Consider the following 18,731-nt stretch of genomic DNA (forward strand, 5'->3'; position numbering starts at 1 on the left):
GGAAACTGGCCACATATATATTTTATCATTGTACTTACAATTAAATATTACGATCGTTGTCTCAATTGGATGACATTCAACAATGAGTGAAGTATCGGAAATACACACTGCTGACGGCTGTGTCTCTGGAAATAGAAATATCTGTACCATTCTAATGACTTGACATACTTTCCCCCTTGCTATCACAGTATTCCACGTCAAACCCATACCTTTCTTATGACTGGACGTAGTTCTTGCCTTTGCACATGTTGGAACACACTTAAACACACATACTTTATGAACCTGATGCTCAAGGCGAACCTATCACCAATCCCCTACTACTAAGTATAATACTCCGCCAATAACTGATTCCTGGCGACAGAAAATAATACTGACCGAAAATCAGCGATGGGTATACGTGTCTCATAGGTTTCTCTTGCGGGTGGTACCACTGTGTCTCAGAAAGAGAGACGTATTCATCTTACAGACGGCCATATGTTATAAAAACACCATCCCAACGAGCATATTATTATCATAATCAGTCTTGGTTCTACAGGTGTACACAAGTATCCATGTTAAAAGCTATAATGGCTTTATAAATCGAGGTATGATATTACCTCTGAATGAAGTGGCTTTTCCAGACAAATACCGCGACATTGAATATAGACGGTGATCGCAGGAGTGTATATTATCAGACAAGCAGTGCACTTACACATCGCCGACGATGCAACCTCGTGATAAAATCACCGAATTTGGAAAGTGATACAGCTAAGAAACGTTGTATGCAATCGGTATTTACAGCTCCCCCACGCCATCGCTAGATGTTTCTCCAGTATTTGTAACGCATTCTCTCTCAATGCCATGACAGAGATTCAGCGATATATCCACTGGATATAGGTGAAGGTTGATTGAGAAGGATCACCAATGGTAGATGGTGTGCTGATTGAGGTTATAAGAAATGTACACAGGTTTTTTTCAGATCCCTAGTGTTATGTCATCCAGTAGAAATGCTGTCTGGGATTTGGAATCAAGTCTTTCCATCCAACCACATACCTGTGTTGGATCCTATGGAGAAGTCATTTAGTGATTACAGCCACTAGTGAATCATATTTCTGGAACTCTCATATCTCGAAATGAGTCACCTTTCTCGAACCTATCTACTACAGTAAAATTCCGACGTGGTTTTAGGTAGTCCCTATGCATTTTGCAACTACCCCTCAGACTCTGCACTACCATCCCTGTAGCTTTGTGCATGTGATCGTCCCAATTTAAGTCAGAACTGAGTAGAAGTCAGAGAAAGCTATATCTACCACTTTCTGCAACCCATGTAGAAACAGGCTAAGCTGACTTACTGTGATGGATCTATGTATTGACCATTCAATGGAAATGTGAAAATGTTGTCATAGCTCCACTAACTGTGCATGATGTGTAAGATCAGCTCCAAATAAAGCCCTCTCCTGCTACACAAGATAGTATAATACACATCATGGGGATTGGTAGAAGGATGAGGATTTTGCTACTGCATTGTGGTGCAGCACTCTGAAGCAGATTCACGTCCCTCAGGACCCATTGGCGTCTATCACCCCAACATTCTATCATCGTTATTCTGTACCATCCAGCAGTGAAAAGTTACGATTATGAAAGCTCCACTAACTTCATCCGATAGAGAACTCTCCTCCCATATATCTAAAACAAATACCGTATGCATGCTGGCCCCGAGCACATGTGGCGATCCTATTAAATATACAGGTATTGATCCACTGTACAGACCACTTTAAAGTTTCATCACCTGTACTGCAGAAGAATGACCGTTTCCCACAGACTATACTATAAGTCGCAAGAGACGCTCCCTGTGACCCTGTGTCGTTGTTTGAAACATTGCTTTTTTGTTTCTACTGTAACATGCTTTGTACACTGCCATACATTTTGTTTTTGTGCCACGACTTCAAGGTCTGTGTCAGATTCTAAACTGACATTGACACGTTCTAATCCAGTGCCTCTAGTAGAAAACCAGTCATCGCACGGTGTAAATCATGTTGTTACTGCTGCTACCATAACACACCACACACACTGGATGATTTGAAATAAAAGACAGTTACATCATAAGGAAACTGGAAGAGTTTTGCGGTGTTGTGGACCGTTTCCAAACTGCTATCCAAAGGTGACTGACGACCTTTACACTGAAACTCATCTGTCCCAGTGATGGAACAGCTGATGACTCTGCGTTTCATTTTGACTGATTTCTCATATTTTAGTCATATACACGATCACTGTTTTGGTGCTAGCCATCCCCAGAATATGTTGCCCCTCCACCAAAACTCTTTCCCCATCTGAAACAAACGATGTCAGTCAATCATTATGTGATAACCAACAGCGTACCTGTGGACATGTGGGATGGAAAAGACACCATTAATTTACAGGAATAATGAACTTCACAGTTGATAGTGTGAAGAAGTTGATCAGTATTACAGTAATTTCAACACTCGCCAATGGTGCGACAGAATGTTTCCCAATTCCGTTATCATCGCTAAACCACCCATTCTCTACTTTTCGAGTACAATAGTGAATGTAGATAACTGACTGTTCAGTACTTCCATTCACTGTTGCGATTTCCAGGAAGGGCTACATGTGACGGATGGGGTGACTCGTTAGGACCAACAGGAAGAATGCAATCGGTGGTATCCTGGGCTATTTTCGTAAACAGCTCCTGTTAGGACAAGAATTTCCATACAGACAAGCTGAGACATCACGAGAGCTCCTACAAAAGCGACCGCTAACTATTTCTGCAGCACTTTACTATTTCTGAGAGGTAGACTTGGATTTTATTTACGCAGACATGTGACGTCAGTATAACATTGAAAACCTTTTAGCTGCGTCTGCGCAGGTGAGCCGCTATGCAGACATCTCTCGCTTGATGCTGGAATTGCAGGTCACGTCAGTCACAGTAACCACGTGTGTGGCCAGAGGCATCTTGCATATCCTGTTAGGATCGATAGGAACAATGCACCCTGTGCTGTACTAGGAAGCATTGCAACAGATTGCTTTAGCGCGACCTGTGACGTCAGTATAGCATTGAGAACCCTTCAGCTGCTTCTGCGAGCATGAGTCGCTAGGCAATTAGGTCTTCGCTGGACTGCAGGTACAGAGGCATCGCGCAAGCAACAGTAATCACGTGCAGAGGGTGACATGGCTCTTACTTAGATAGACATGTTACGTCTATATAACACTCGAAGAATTCTAACTGTATACCTGAAAATAGACGCGAGTTTCTCCTACTGGCTGTATGCGGTAGTAGCCTGAGAGGAATAGCTCGCGGCCTTGCATTCGTCTGTCCGGCAGTGGCTTGCGGCTGTTTCAGCGCGTGCTTGTGTTGGAGCCTCTGACACATTGTGGTAGACGATAGTTCGAAAGCGTTTGTTACATGCAATGAGTATTTGTGCAGTGCATTATTTCGGCTGTTTAAGCCTTGTGAGCATGTTTGTGGAGCCTCTTACATGCATTATTTTTTGACAATTGCCACGTGGAGTGGTCACGTGTTTCAGGTTCCAGGTCATGGATTGCGTAGCCCTTCCCGCCAGTGGTTCGATTCCTCCATCAGGCATGGATGTGTGTGTGTTGTTCTTAGTATAAGTTAGTTTAAATTAGTTTAAATAATGTGTAAGTCTAGGGACCGATGACCTCAGAAGTTTGGTACCTCAGGAATTCACACACATTTGAACATTTTGAGGCCGGCCGCTGTGACCGTGCGGTTCTAGGCGCTTCAGTTTGGAACCGTGTGACTGCTACGGGCGTAGGTTCAAATCCTGCCTCGGGCATGGATGTGTGTGATGTCCTTAGGTTAGCTACATTTAAGTAGTTCTAAGTTCTAGGGGACTGATGACCACAGATGTTAAGCCCCATAGTGCTCAGAGCCATTTTGAACATTTTGACAATTTACGAATTGTTTGCATGTATTTACATCAGTGTACTGCATTACTTCGGTAATTTTCAAGTAGTTTGCACATCTGTAGGCTATGTACTGCGTTATTTCGACTGTTTGCAATTAGTAAGCGTGTCTGCAGAGCGTTTCACATGTATCATTTTGACAATTTTCGAGTTGTTTTCATGTCTGTAGACTGTGCAACGCATTATTTTTTCTACAGTTAGCGTGTCTGCAGAGCGTTTTACATGTATTATTCCGATCTAATAGTAGTTTGCAGGTCTGTAGGGTGTGAAATACATTAATCCGGTAATCTACGAGTTTTTTGCGTGTCTGTAAATCAGTGTACCGCATTATTTCGATAATTCACGAGTGGTTTCAGGTCTGTAGGCTATGTAGCGTGATCCCAAACACGTCAGGGGGAGTCTTTTGTATCAGTGTAATAAATGAACTATGTACAGTCCATCCCTAAATAAATTGTTCCAAAATAAATGAAGTACACTCCTTCCTCTCTCCAGCAGCCCAGCACAGGCTGACCCCTTTTCCTGCCATTCCCCCACCCTCCAGGCCACTAGCTTGGGTTACATCATAGGAAGGACGAGAGTGCCCTCTTGTAGCATTACTGTGTACTAGGTCAGTTGAACTCTGGACCTCGTGGTGATCAAACTGGATGGAGCCACTGCCTCAGATTGTTTGAATAAAGCCTGCCTGCCAAATAAAGTCTTAACGGCCATCCTACTCAGCAGCCCAGCACAGGCTGAGTCCTTTCCCAACATTTTCATGGAAGAGGTGATGATCGGACAACTTCCGTTATTGGAAGTAGGCCAAGTGACATTTTTGCCCGTCAGTTTCTTAGGTTAGTGGAGGTAGCTCAAGTGAACTTTTTTCCGCCAAAATTTGAACTTCCCGCAATTTTCTGGGGGAAGGGAGGTGGGAGGGGAGAGGAGGATATTAGGTTAGTGGTGGTAGCCCAATTGACCTACTTTCCCAGCAAAATTTTTACTTCCTACCATTATGTCATTATGACAAAATGTTCAAATATGTGTGAAATCTTATGGGACTTAACTGCTAAGGTCATCAGTCCCTAAGCTTACACACTACTTAACCTACTAGGCGCGCAGTCCGGAACCGCGGGACTGCTACGGCCGCAGGTTCGAATCCTGCCCCGGGCATGGATGTGTGTGATGTCCTTAGGTTAGTTAGGTTTAAGTAGTTCTAAGTTCTAGGGGACTGATGACCACAGAAGTTAAGTCCCATAGTGCTCAGAGCCATTTGAATCATTTTTGAACTTAACCTAAATTATCCTAAGGACAAACACAAATACCCATGCCCGAGGGAGGACTCGAACCTCCGCCAGGACCGGCCGCACAGTCCATGATGTCATTGCGACATTGTCATATCTATTGCTGCCATCTTGGATCCACTATCTTGAATAAATTTGGCAACAATCCAGAGTGTGGTGACACGAACTTTTGTCCCACTACTAATGGCTGCTCGAAACATCCAGCACTCCAGGTAGGAGGCCAGTGGGAGCAGTATTATATTATGGGGGCATTCACCTGGGTTTCCATAAGACCTGCGTAGTAATTGGAGGCACCATGACAGCTGTGGACAATGTGACCCTTATTAGAGACCATCTGTAACCACTTGTCCTTGATGTCTTCCTCAATAGGCATGGCATCTTCCAGCAGGATAACCGTCTGCGTCACAAGGCCAGAACCTTGATGAAATGATTTGAGGAGCATGATATTGAGCTCACGTTCATGTGTTGGCTATCAGATTCCGCTTATCTGTATCCGATGAAACCCATTTGGAACGGTATCGGGCGCCAACTCCACACCCACGTACCAACCACCCGTAATTTACCGGAAGTGTGTGACATGTGCTTAGGCATCTGGTACTACCAACCTCTGGCAAATTATCAAGTATTTGTCGAATTCATCACTCGCAGAATTACTGCTAAGTTACGTTCCAGAAATGGACCAGCATTGCTTTTAGTAGGTAATCACAATGTTTTGGCTCATCAGTGTACAATGCATGCATGGAGGCTAGTAATTGCCACTATAAACAGTACCTATGACCTTGAGATGCTGATATAGTAAGTAAGTTCTTCATGTCAGTAAGGAACTAAGTATTTCCATCGGATCACTAGTATTCAGTTTAGGAAACTCTACCATTTGTAAAATTTCAACAGCAAAAGCTTGGGACAGTCCGCATTTCTTTCGAGTTCAGAGAACAAGTCTTTGTTTGGTTATTTTGCATGTTTTTTGGACATTTACAAATCCGTTGGCCTTTTGTCCAAGCTATAGTTTATTTTATTTCGACAAAATTATTTTGCAAAGCTAATGTGTTCAAAAATTAGGGCCTTGCTACCGATCAGACAGATATCCTGCAAAGTAAGAGGTAATATCTATCCACAAGAAAATTTACAAATTCTCGAAAGTACGCTACGTGGGCCCTTTCAAGCTGTTCAAATCTGAAGTGGATTTCAATCATCCCTAAACCCATATCCAGCAAATAATTCTAAAGAGATTGACAGAGCAATGGTAGTTAGACACCTTACTCGCTCTACAAATTAAGTACAATTAGTTCGTTAACGGAATACAATGTTTCACTAATTACTGAATATATCGAAACCAGTGAAAACGAACACGCATTCAAAAATAGTACAAAGGACTCTTTTGCCCTGTAATTGCGTTCTACAACACAGATTCAAAATAAACGCAGAATAAAGCTCTACTTGTAGGTATTTAAACCATAAGGGTCAGTAATGGAAGTCTAATTTCGGTTTGATACTGTTACACACGATTAATTGAAAAAATACCCTACAGGTCTAACATGCAATAGCGCAATAAGTATAGTAATGTAATGTAGAAACACTCTGTTCCTTTGACCTACTAGTATTTACATATAAACAAACACTTCACAGGACGTTGGTGGAACAACCGATTTGACATTCAGCTGACGCTCTGTGTGTATTCGTGCTGATAACTTTGGTGCTGTACCTACTTCGAACGGCGTTGTTTAGTACCGAATAAATAAATATTTCTTGTAAAACATGAGTGTGGAGGTGACAACTCTTGCAGCAATAAAAACAATAACGTTAGCTTATATTTCACCGGTAATACAATAATGTTAGCTTGTGAATCATCGGTAACAGTGCTGTGTGCTACGAAGTGGATAGTGCCTTCTCGCTTTCTTGTTGGATGCACAATTCTAGACACGTGACCCCTCATTCGAAACGACTCACCTTATGTGAGAATCAGAGAATTTTCACTCCCTTTATTCCATTTAATTAAGTTTATTTTGTAAATCGAGAGCTTTTGAAAATATACACCTGTAAAGATACAAGTGTTGGTAAAGACGGAGAAAGGCCCCTTCTGGAAATTTAACGAAAAATGGAGAACGCATTTCTGCAGTATATATCATTTAATACCGTGTAATTCCACCCCTGGATTTGATAACCTCATGGATTCTATTAGTGAGTGAGTTCAGAAGGTTGTACTGGTACGTCACATCCATGTTAAGCCACTACACGAGAATTTGATCGCGCAGTACCACCAAATGCGGGGATGCCAATGTTAGCGTTTTACCCGTTGTTCCAACACGTTCCACAGAATTTTTATGAGTTTTAAGTCACATTATTTCGCCGGCCATTCGAGATAAAACAGGGTGGGGGAGTTTTCAGAAAATAATTCACATATTCTTCCTGCTGGATGAACTTTGCTATTGTTTTCTTTATGTGCATGTCTGAGCAATGGCCTCTTGTTTCGTGATCGGCTGTAGATCATCATTGCATACTGTTCCCGACGTAATGTTCTCTCCCTAACAGTTGGCGATGGACCCTCATTCACTGCCAAGTAGCAATCCCTGTCAGGTTTGGAAGTGATTTTGATTTACAAGCCGTGAAACGCGTCTCCGATCCCCCCGATCAAAATTCTGACGTCGTGTTTCGTGGCCAGGTGTGTTGCATTACTGCCTGTGGGAACGGTGAGCAGTCCACCGTTAAACACCAAAAAATGCAGCACCTTACATATCGTATAGCCACGGGCAAAGCCGAACGTGATTGCCCCTTTTTCCCACTCTTTCACGTCCTTACATTTACCCATGTTTACATATCGTATCCACTTGAAACCTAAATGTCTCACTGATTGCTCCTGCCTTAGGCTCATGTAGAAGCAGTGCAGGATCAGTTTAGCACATGACTCGATCGCTACATTATCTGTGAAGGCTTAACATCTCATCTGTGCGTGCACACTGTGTAGGGAAGCAGCCTACTCACGCTGTAGTAAATTCACATCAGTTTCCATTGTGTGCCAGCCAGTCTGCTGTAACTAGCTCTGACGTCATAAATGTTGCGCAATACCTTAAAAATCAAGCAAATGACCTAAAACTTTTCTAGCATGTGAGGAATAATACTAAATTAATGTGTGTTAAATATCAGTTCGGTAACTTCAGCCATTTTTGAAATTTGGACGTTTTTCTAAAAATCATTGGCGCAACAGAAAAGAGCTAGAGACTTCAAAATTTATATTTAGATTCATCTTTCATAATGATTTAATAAAAACAGTACTTTGGATTTCACAGATTAAGACTTTAGTGGAAATTCATGATTTTATGTTTTTCGTCTCAAAACTGAAGGAAGCAAGATAGATTAAGTAGGCTAATAAATAAGGCTAGGATGTTTAGATTTAAATAGGTTGGAGGTCCGCTATGACTGTGAAGATGTGAAAAGTTTCTTTTGAATACCTATAAAATTATAGCTATAGCGGATCTCAAAAGGGCCAGTTCAGAGCTCATCTACTGCGTGCAGTGTAATTTAATTAATTCTCTCGCCCAAAATATTTAACTTAGCCACGTCAAAATTTTATTATCAATACTTATCTGCGTGCTGAATGCACGTTTAAATTAAGAGCTTCATCGGCCATCAGCAAAAGAAGCTATAAATTATTATGTAACTTGAAGTGGTGCGTTACTAGCCCAGCGGCTAGTCGTGAGAGCCGATTTGAGCAGGCGTTCTCTTAGCCGTCCGCACCGCGGCTATATATATAAGAGCGCTGCGCGAGGAAGGAAGGCCCCAGTTCTCTCCAGACGCTGAATAGCACGTCAGCTGTGTCGGGAGTCGCTTCGCTCGGAAGCACTGCTACAAACAGCCTCGGGTGCCGTATTAAGTTACTAGAGATACGCGGAACCGTGAAAGCATTTCAAGTAAAGGATTAATTCTGAGATGATTTGCATTATCTAGCTTCAGTTTGCGTATTGTCGTATTTTCACGTGCCGTCGCGGGACAGACATTCTACCAATTATTATAGCGTGGCGTTTGATGAAATATTCTCATCAAATCTTGGCGAGCATTCTTTTAACATTTAATTCGGACATTTATAGTTGCATCAGCGCATTAGACTCTGAACTGCTCTGTTAGTTAGGTTGTAGGGATACTTGTGTTTGTTATCAGTGAATTTCAGAATATACTCAACTATTTTGGAAAATTGTTTTTGATTAGAAATCCCGAACAATCTCCTAATTCCTCAGAGCTATAAGCTGCAGCTATAATGGTATTCTCAGATGAAGTGGGCACTAGGAACTCTCATTTCAGGCTCCACGTTTTGTTAAATCACTTTCTGGGTGCTAAAAAGTAAATAGAGAGCCAGTGTTGAGAACGGCGAAAGACAGCATTAACAACATTCTAAAAGCCTGAAACTGATTCAAACATTTTGTAATTGCAAGCATTTATACAGCAAATTAAATATTACCGATTGTAAACCTCGCCGCCCCACAACTGGGATGATTACTCTTTTGCTGTAAGCTTATCTAGCAAGACGGAATAAACTATTAATAATTTAGAAATTTTTGTGAGTGTAGCCGAGTTGTCATTTTATGTTTACATGATTCTTCTACAGCTTCCTAAGTTTCGTTTTACATGTGTCAAGCGCAGATTTCGCCGCTCACTATTTGGACTCCATGTGAACGGGACACGCTGCGCTCTGCTGTAGGGATTGTTTCTTGGCTCTGCTATTCAGTAAAACATCCAACAGAAATTCAAAACTGTTAAGTGGCTACTGCTCATTTAATGGCTCTGAGCACTATGGGACTCAAATTCTGAGGTCATCAGTCCCCTATAACTTAGAACTCCTTAAACCTAACTAACCTAAGGACATCACACACATCCATGCCTGAGGCAAGATTCGAACCCACGACCGTAGCGGTCTCGCGGCTCCAGACTGTAGCGCCTAGAACCGCACGGCCACTCCGGCCGGCACTGCTCATTTAGCAAGTGCTGATAGTGGAATTGTATTTCCTCCTTAAGCATTAAGACAGTATTCTGCTACTGGTGTTTATTAATAGCCATAATATGAAATTGTATTAGTTTTCTACTTTCGCTTGTTCTCTATCCAACATCACATTCAGTGTCATGAGAATGACATTTTTTCTCACTATCAGACAGCATGCTTTTTGTTTCCAGAATGAGATTTTCACTCTGCAGCGGAGTGTGCGCTGATATGAAACTTACTGGCAGATTAAAACTGTGTGCCCGACCGAGACTCGAACTCCGGACCTTTGCCTTTCGCGGGCAAGTGCTCTACCAACTGAGCTACCGAAGCACGACTCATGTCCGGTACTTTCATGCTTTTTGTTCTTCATTCCCCAGATGCACTGAATCCTTCCTCGCTTCTGCCACTTCCCCTTTTCCTCTTCATCACTTTCACTAATAATTTTGTCGATATAGACTAATATAGTAGCTGTTCCAGTACGCACAAGGCCTACTGTTTTAGCCTTATATTCTTATAGTTTTAATCTTTGAATTTAAGATTTATTTACCTACTTCATATCTTCACTTCTTGACAACTGCTAAGGAACAGAGATATCATTGAATGGGAATAATCACAGGCAGTGATGGACGGCATGAAGTACAGTACATACGTAACAGAGGTGGAGTGATATATTTACAACGAAAAGAGGTACATTTTTCACCACATGGTAAACAGGACAACATACATAAATAACTTTCATGTTTGAAATAGGTCAGACTCCCAACATAAAGGTCGATATCGGCCTCCCAGTAAGGAATATGCCCTCCTCGGACACTAATGCACATTTTGCAACTATTACTCATGCTCGCTACCAAACTGCTGAGGAGATCTTAGGGGATATTGCACCATTCCTCTCTCAAGGCGGTTTTCAGTTCTTGCACGTTTCGGAGAGTGGCTGTTAGGTGAGAAAAACGTCTAACAAGAGCCTCTTGCCATCCTCTACAGGGCTTAGGTCCGGGGAGTAGGCAGGCCATTAGACACACTCACTATCTTCACTTTGCAGTGTGCCTGACACCTCAGCGGTCCTGTATGGGTGGACATGGTCCATATACGAAAAGTCGTGACGTACCGCAAACCTAAACAGCCGGACGTGATCCAGGATAATATCCCTGCAATACTGCTGTACTGTTAGGGTTCCCTTACACATGAGCGCTGTTCAGCCATTGTGCCTAATGCCGGCGCACACCGCCCGCATCTCGTGGTCGTGCGGTAGCGTTCTCGCTTCCCACGCCCGGGTTCCCGGGTTCGATTGCCGGCGGGGTCAGGGATTTTCTCTGCCTCGTGATGGCTGGGTGTTGTGTGCTGTCCTTAGGTTAGTTAGGTTTAAGTAGTTCTAAGTTCTAGGGGACTGATGACCATAGACGTTAAGTCCCATAGTGCTCAGAGCCATTTTTGAACCGGCGCACACCATTACGCCTAGGCCATACCGACGACCTTCATGATCATTTTTGGATTTGTAACGTGTTGCCCTCTCTCTCCACTCCAACTGGTGACCAGAATCACTTGCCACAGGGAAGCGAGATTCCTCGGAGAATATCATTATGGGCCTCTGCTGCTGATCCCAGCCAACATGGCCCCCTACACCAACTAACTCTCTCTCGGCGATGTCGTGGTTGAAGTGGGATGCACTTAACAGGATTCTGAGGGTACAAACCAGCCTGATTTAATCGCCACGAAATAGTTCTATCAGAAACAAGTGTACCGGTAGACTTGCAAGGTCTGCAGCTATCTGCCTAGGAGTGATCTGTCTGTTCCTTTTCGCCACTAGGGCTACGTATCGACCCTGTTGCGGAGTGGTGATCCTTCAACGGACACCGGCATCCTTCCACATAGCATTTCCAGCTTCAGCAGTCTCTTTTAATCGTGAGATGACACTTTTGGACACACTCATTACTGTAGCCACAGTTGTGATACTTTCACCGCTTTCGAGCTGTCCAACAGCTTGTAAGCACTCAAATGTCGTTCTGCAGACATGATGCCGCACCGCACGGAATGTCGCACTAATCGGTTCCACAACAACCTTCGTCAAACGCCGACTTCATGAACTGTAGTCTACATAAAGAGCGTTCGTGCTAGGGCTTCGCTGTAGTTAACACGTATCGCCCTGTGTATTTCCTTTAACAGTCATTGGTCTGGTGTTTCATATCAATTGTCGGTTGCCCCCTAGCAACTGGCAGTTGTTCCTTAGTAAATTTCAGTTGTTCCTCAGAAAATGTCAAGCAGTGTGCGTATTAAGCTTATCAGTACGCTTAATGCCAGTCTATCAGTTTGTATGTGATACAGACATCGTAAGCAATACGTGTATAACTTTTTCGTTACAATACAGAAAGCGCTCCTTCCGGAACTTGGAGGTGCGCCGGCCCAAGATGCAATCAGGCCGGTAGATTAACGATAACGGTCAGTGTGCTGGTCAGCCAGGATGTTACTTTAGGCGGTTTCTCACTTACTACTACATGAATACCGGATTGGTACCCCATCCCTGCCTCAGTTACACGATTCGCAAAATATTTAGAGGAGTTTCGCTCAATTTTCCTTGATTAGCACTGCACGCAGACATTTGGGTTGCACATATTCCTAACTGGGAGGTAACAGGGCGGCGACAGGAAAGGCGTCCGGCCACCCCTTAAATTAACCATGCCAAACCCATTAATAACCATGCTAAATCTGAGCTGATGTGGGACAAAGGCATATGAAAAAAGGAGAGTACAATACACTATCAGATCAAATGTGTCCAGACATCCAATGCAATGTGAAATTGACCATTAGATGACACGAAAGGTATAACCGTAAAAATAAAAGGAGGCAGGGAGTTCAGTCCAGAAGCACTGAGAGAAGAAAGCGTCAGTCAGAAGAACTCAGTGACATTTTGATTTATTGATTGATTTCTTCATTAATCCATGTAACAATTTACATTGTGTGGATTTCGTCAGCAAAATCATATACAATACAATATATCTACAATTTATACACACAAAATTAATATTTACACACATTTTTAAAGTATCTTACATTAGTTTTATATGCTTATGTAATTTTCTTATAGTACTGTACAATTCTGGATTACATATTATAATTAATTCCTCATGTATTACAACGCAGGCTACTTTAATTAAACAACATGTTTTAATTCAGATAGTCCATTACTGCATAATAACCTTTAATTAATAAAAAAAATTTAGTTTTGTTTCGAACTGTCCAATTGTGTCAATATCTTTTATATTTTTGGGTAATTTATTATATACAAGCTCTGCTGAGTTTTAACTTTATTTTTCCTCTCCAGATGCAGATTGTATTGGTTTCTAGTTTCATAGCTGTGTACTAAAAAAATTTTAACATAGCAGTCAATATTTTCTTTTTTTACGTACATAATACTTTGAAAAATGTATTCACAGGGGACAGTTAGGATTTCCAGCTTTTGGAAATGTTCAAGGCAGTGAGGCCTACTGCCACTCTTGGTTATAATCGAATTGCTCTTTTCTGTAATTTAAAAACTATTTGAATATTTTTACTGTTGACTCCCCAAAATATTATTCCATAGGTAAAAACAGAGTGGATATAAGAAAAATATACAGATCTGACACATCTAGTATCACACACTGCAGTCAGAATTCTGAGATTATAGCACGCTGTAGCGATTCTGTTGCTAAGTATTTTAATATGTTCTTCCCACTTTAACTGACTGTCAACATGCATACCAAGAAATTTTGTGTAGTCCACACATTATATAGTTTCATCTTTTAACTTAAAGTTGTTATAGTGTGGTTTTTTGCAGACATAGAAGTTAAGAGCATTTTTTTTTAAATTTAGTGTTAGCTTATTATTGGATGCCCACTCACGTACACTGTTTAGTGTTTGTTCAGCTTTTTTTTTTCGGTGCATCTGATGATTTGTCACAGATTAGAACATTTGAGTCATCTGCAAATAATATTGTTTGTCCATGCTTGATGCTCTGTGGGAAGTCATTTATGTAAGTGAGGAATAGTATTGGGCCAAGGACACTACCCTGTGGGGCACCTATATTTACATAATTTGAGTCTGAAGTATGCTTTAAAATATAGTTTGAGCAACTTGAAATATGTGAGATTTCAGTTATCTGTCTTCAGTTTTTTAGATATCGAACATGGACTAGTAATTGGATGTCACCTGAGGGACATTCATCCAGAGGTTGAAGATCTTTTGTCGGTGTTTGCTCACAAATAAATATGTTTCCACCTTGAGCAAACACAATTTTTTCTTCTTTTACATACACATGTTTCACTGAAGTTACAGAATTATCAGTTTTCATGTTAAATAACACGGAAATTGTGTTTTTATCTGTAATTAACACAGGAAACAGGGAAGAAATAACTCGAAGTTGCTCGTTATCTGCGACCGCTCGTTTCGAAGACTCCAGACACCGGTAGGGGACTGGCTATCTGGATGCAACGCCAAGCCTTCGATGTTAATAAGAAGAGAACTGCACCTTTCAACTCCGGTGGCCGAGAAGATTCCAACTGTGGGGTGGGTTGTAAAATATACTCCCTAAGTAGTTAGCAACAGGGGACCGGAATTTGACGAGTCCCATCATTATGTAATGTCGTGTTAGCAAAAACGTTTAAAAAACGATCACATTTTTTGGGTGATTTCTGAACAGATAAAGGACGGCCATACCGTTTTATCCACATGATCGTATGTATCTCTGATGGTGGAAAATACGTTGCATCCTGATAGACACCGGATGGAAAACGTCCGCCGCCATGCCGCAGATCAGGAGGTGTTCGTCCGTGTCGTCCACAATGCACTTCCGGCAGAGGGTGTGTGTCGGCCAGGACGGTGGAAAGGAGTCTGTGTCGATTCGGGAATTTACCGAACACATGGATGTAACAGGTGGCGCTCATTTCCGTGGTGAAGTGTGGTTGAAGAACTGCGCACCCCATCACCAGCCACCTAACGTCTGGGTGACGTCCTTCGGCTGCGATCGGGGGTGGGTCCGCATTAAGAGGCGACAAACATCCAACATAGTTTGAGCCCTAGTGCGAGAACATAACTGCATTCACGAAGAAAATGCTTGATATGTGACAGCGCTGGTGTACTGTTGGTTTGGGCGACTGGCAGTTGACATGAACTAGGTGTAAGTTCATCGACCAGAAGTCCAGTGATACCGTTTAAGTTGAAATTTCACAACTTCAAGATTGTGTGTACATAAGGAGCCGTAGTGCGCACATAGACATTGACCAGAGATAGATCCGCTCTACGATTAGAGAGTGTGAGGATGTCATACTTGACCTTATACGTGTGACCAGTACTGACAAAATAACTGAAGGCTGCTTGGATCTGACATGCCATCACTGTAGAGAGAGGTAAACTTCGTGCAAAGAGTGTTACACACGATGCTATTTGAATGTCAATGAACTGCACCTTTTGCAACTCGTCCATTGCTCGCAACAACTGACCTCGAACGCCCGTCCTGATGTCCTGAAGGAGACGCCGAAAGCTGATCGCCGCAGTGCGACGGATGTCTCGAGCAACAGCTATTCCTAGACAGCGTAAAGTCTCCGGCACTCTGAACGAAGCCACACTTTCACCTGTATTCCAGTGCTTATTGTGCAGGATTTGGCGTCTTTCATATGGCTGCCCACTCCTCTCCCGTATTGCTCCACCCCCCATGTTGCCTCTTGAAAATTCTCGCTGGTGCATACTATGAAGACGTACGTCGTCTGTATAGGAATGACACTTGAATGTGTGACCCCACAGGTTAGTCACTGATAAAGGACGATGCAGGCTGCTGAGTAGTAGTTCTAGTGCTGTGGTGTACATGATGACTGAAAGGGGACAACCCTGACTGAACGGGTGATCGATATTAGTTTCTTGCTCCGTCCATTGACCAACACACTTTACGAAGCATCACGTAATAGGCGTTTGATTATGAGAACGAAGGCAAGTGGAGAATTCTTCCGTTCCACCACCTTCGTGAGGAAGGTATGGTTCACACGATCGAATGACGACGAAAATTGTGGCTCCCTGGAGTCTACAGACAGTTCCATAGGCGATGAGGTCACTGTAATTATGTAGCGCAGATTGTATATTAGTATCTCCATCCAGAGATATCTGTGCGAGGGACAGGACTCGGATAGGACTCGTCTGAGACGCATTGCGAGTAGGCGAGTAAATATCTTAAAATCTGGGATGAGGAAAGTAATTGGCCAATTTCTCAAGCTGCATGCCTCCACATGGTTTGCGAATCGGAATAATTAGACCTTCCAGATAGTCGGTGGTGAATGCATCCTAAGGGTGCGAGCTTTCGAATGTAAATGTGACCCTCAACTACGTACCCTCAGACTCAGAGTTAAAATATTAAAAGTTTTGGTTGCTTTCGTTGTCTGGGGGCTGGGATACGTAGTTGCCACATTACAAGCCAAATACTGCTGAGTCAAAAGAATACAAAATGAATGTACATATGAGTAGAATGGTCGAAGGTACCTATCACTCGGCAATTGCAAATATTGAATATAACATACAAATTTATAATTGAAAGATTGAAATTAAATAAAAACTACAGGTACTATATTTACGACGTTAAATGATGAGTACGATAGCAGCAGTACCTTTAAGAATACCATCTATTACTGTAAAACACTTATTGGTGTCGATGGTCCAGCAATTAAATAAAACATAAGTTTAATAACAGGGAAACAATAGATTCCTACTTCACGTAGTTAGTTATGAACAACATCATAGCTCGCGAGATATTCACTTCTAAACGAATTCTACGTCTTCCCTGAGGAAATCTCACAAATGCATAAGTCGGCACAACGAAATATTTCTGTCTCCTGCGACCACACGCAAACTGCTCAACACTCTCCGAGTCTTTCCCGCGACCGTCCGTCGCGCCGTACGGTCCAGCACTCCCCCGTGTCGTGTGCGACCCGACGCTGCTCCCCTACTTCCATACAGTGTCTCCATTGACTTCGGTAGTCGCCTACCGTAGTAACGAGGGCTGTGATTGGCTAGAGCGCTCCCGCCATGTCTCCAAGACCACGCACACTCACAAACATATTGAAACACATACGAAACGCTGAATTTACATTTAAAAAACTTGAAATTAAATAAATATTCCTAAGGCTGGACCATAGACACGCTTCAACACACATTATTAAATACATAAACAAATTAAATAAACATATATCAAAGGAATAGAAGCAAACGTAGGCCAGTAGCCTAATGTCTCTGTGCTTTCTAAAACACAGTAAATATTTGACCAGTTTCTTCATGAATAGTATATATCGGATTGTAAGTAGGCTGTTTATGTTTTCTTATTGGCAACGTTACGTAGCGCTCTATATGAAAATCACTGGCTGTGCTGTGTGCAGTCTGTGGCTAGTTTGCATTGTTGTCTGCCATTGTAGTGTTGGGCAGCTGGACGTGAACAGCGCATAGCGTTGCGCAGTTGAAGGTGAGCCGTCAGCAGTGGTGGATGTGAGGAGAGAGATGGCGGAGTTTTGAAATTTGTAAGACTGGATGTCAATTATGAATATTAAGGTAAATACATTGTTTGTTCTCTATTAAAATCTTTCATTTGCTAACTATGCCTATCAGTAGTTAGTGCCTTCAGTAGTTTGAATCTTTCATTTAGCTGGCAGTAGTGGCGCTCGCTGTATTGCAGTAGTTCGAGTAACGAAGATTTTTGGTGAGGTAAGTGATTTGTGAAACGTATAGGTTAATGTTAGTCAGGGCCATTCTTTTGTAGGGATTTTTGAAAGTCAGATTGTGTTGCGCTAAAAATATTGTGTGTCAGTTTAAGCGCAGTCTTGTATAATTTTTCTAAGGGGACGTTTCATATGTCGACCCTTAGCCGAGGATACCTCACTGGAATCTTCTGATTTTTTCTTGTAGTTTGTGTAATTAGTGTAGATTTTGTTTATTGCTAGTGCGTAATTGTAGAGAGAATTTCTTTTGTAGTTGTAGTTTTTCATTCTTGCAAAGTAAAACAGTTGTGGCATGCATGTAGATTTGCACCAAGTATTTCGCAGCTGCGCTTGCAATTAACTAGATATTATTTTCAGTGCTATGTTAATGTGTTCCCCTATTTTGGCTCTTCAAATTGTGTTTTTCTGTGTTGTCTTGTAAAATATTGTGACAATAATGGCGTGTGAAAAACGTAATACTAGGCTCCAAAGTAAACTGAGAAATGACAGTGAAGACGAAAGTAGTGTGTTAGCGCCACCATGTAATGAATTAACTAATGTTCAACATGGTAATTTGGTAATTGTGCATAGGGAAATGGAGCGGGCGGCAAACAATGGCGTAGGCAGTGAAACAATTAGTGAACAGGGAAGCATTATCGATCGATCGCTCGGCAACAGCTCGCCTCAGGAATCCGAAATGACAGGACACAATTTTGCAAATACTGTAGATTCAGGTTTTGCGTCCTCACCGTTTTCTCAAATAAGTCCAGATACATTTTCTGCTTGTCAAAGTGTGAATGTTGCTGGTGCAAATGCACTGCCGAAAAGCGTAGAGGAACAGATTCCAGACACTAATGC

This window comes from Schistocerca cancellata, chromosome 4 (assembly GCF_023864275.1).
Source record: "Schistocerca cancellata isolate TAMUIC-IGC-003103 chromosome 4, iqSchCanc2.1, whole genome shotgun sequence".
NCBI classification, from domain to species: domain Eukaryota; kingdom Metazoa; phylum Arthropoda; class Insecta; order Orthoptera; family Acrididae; genus Schistocerca; species Schistocerca cancellata.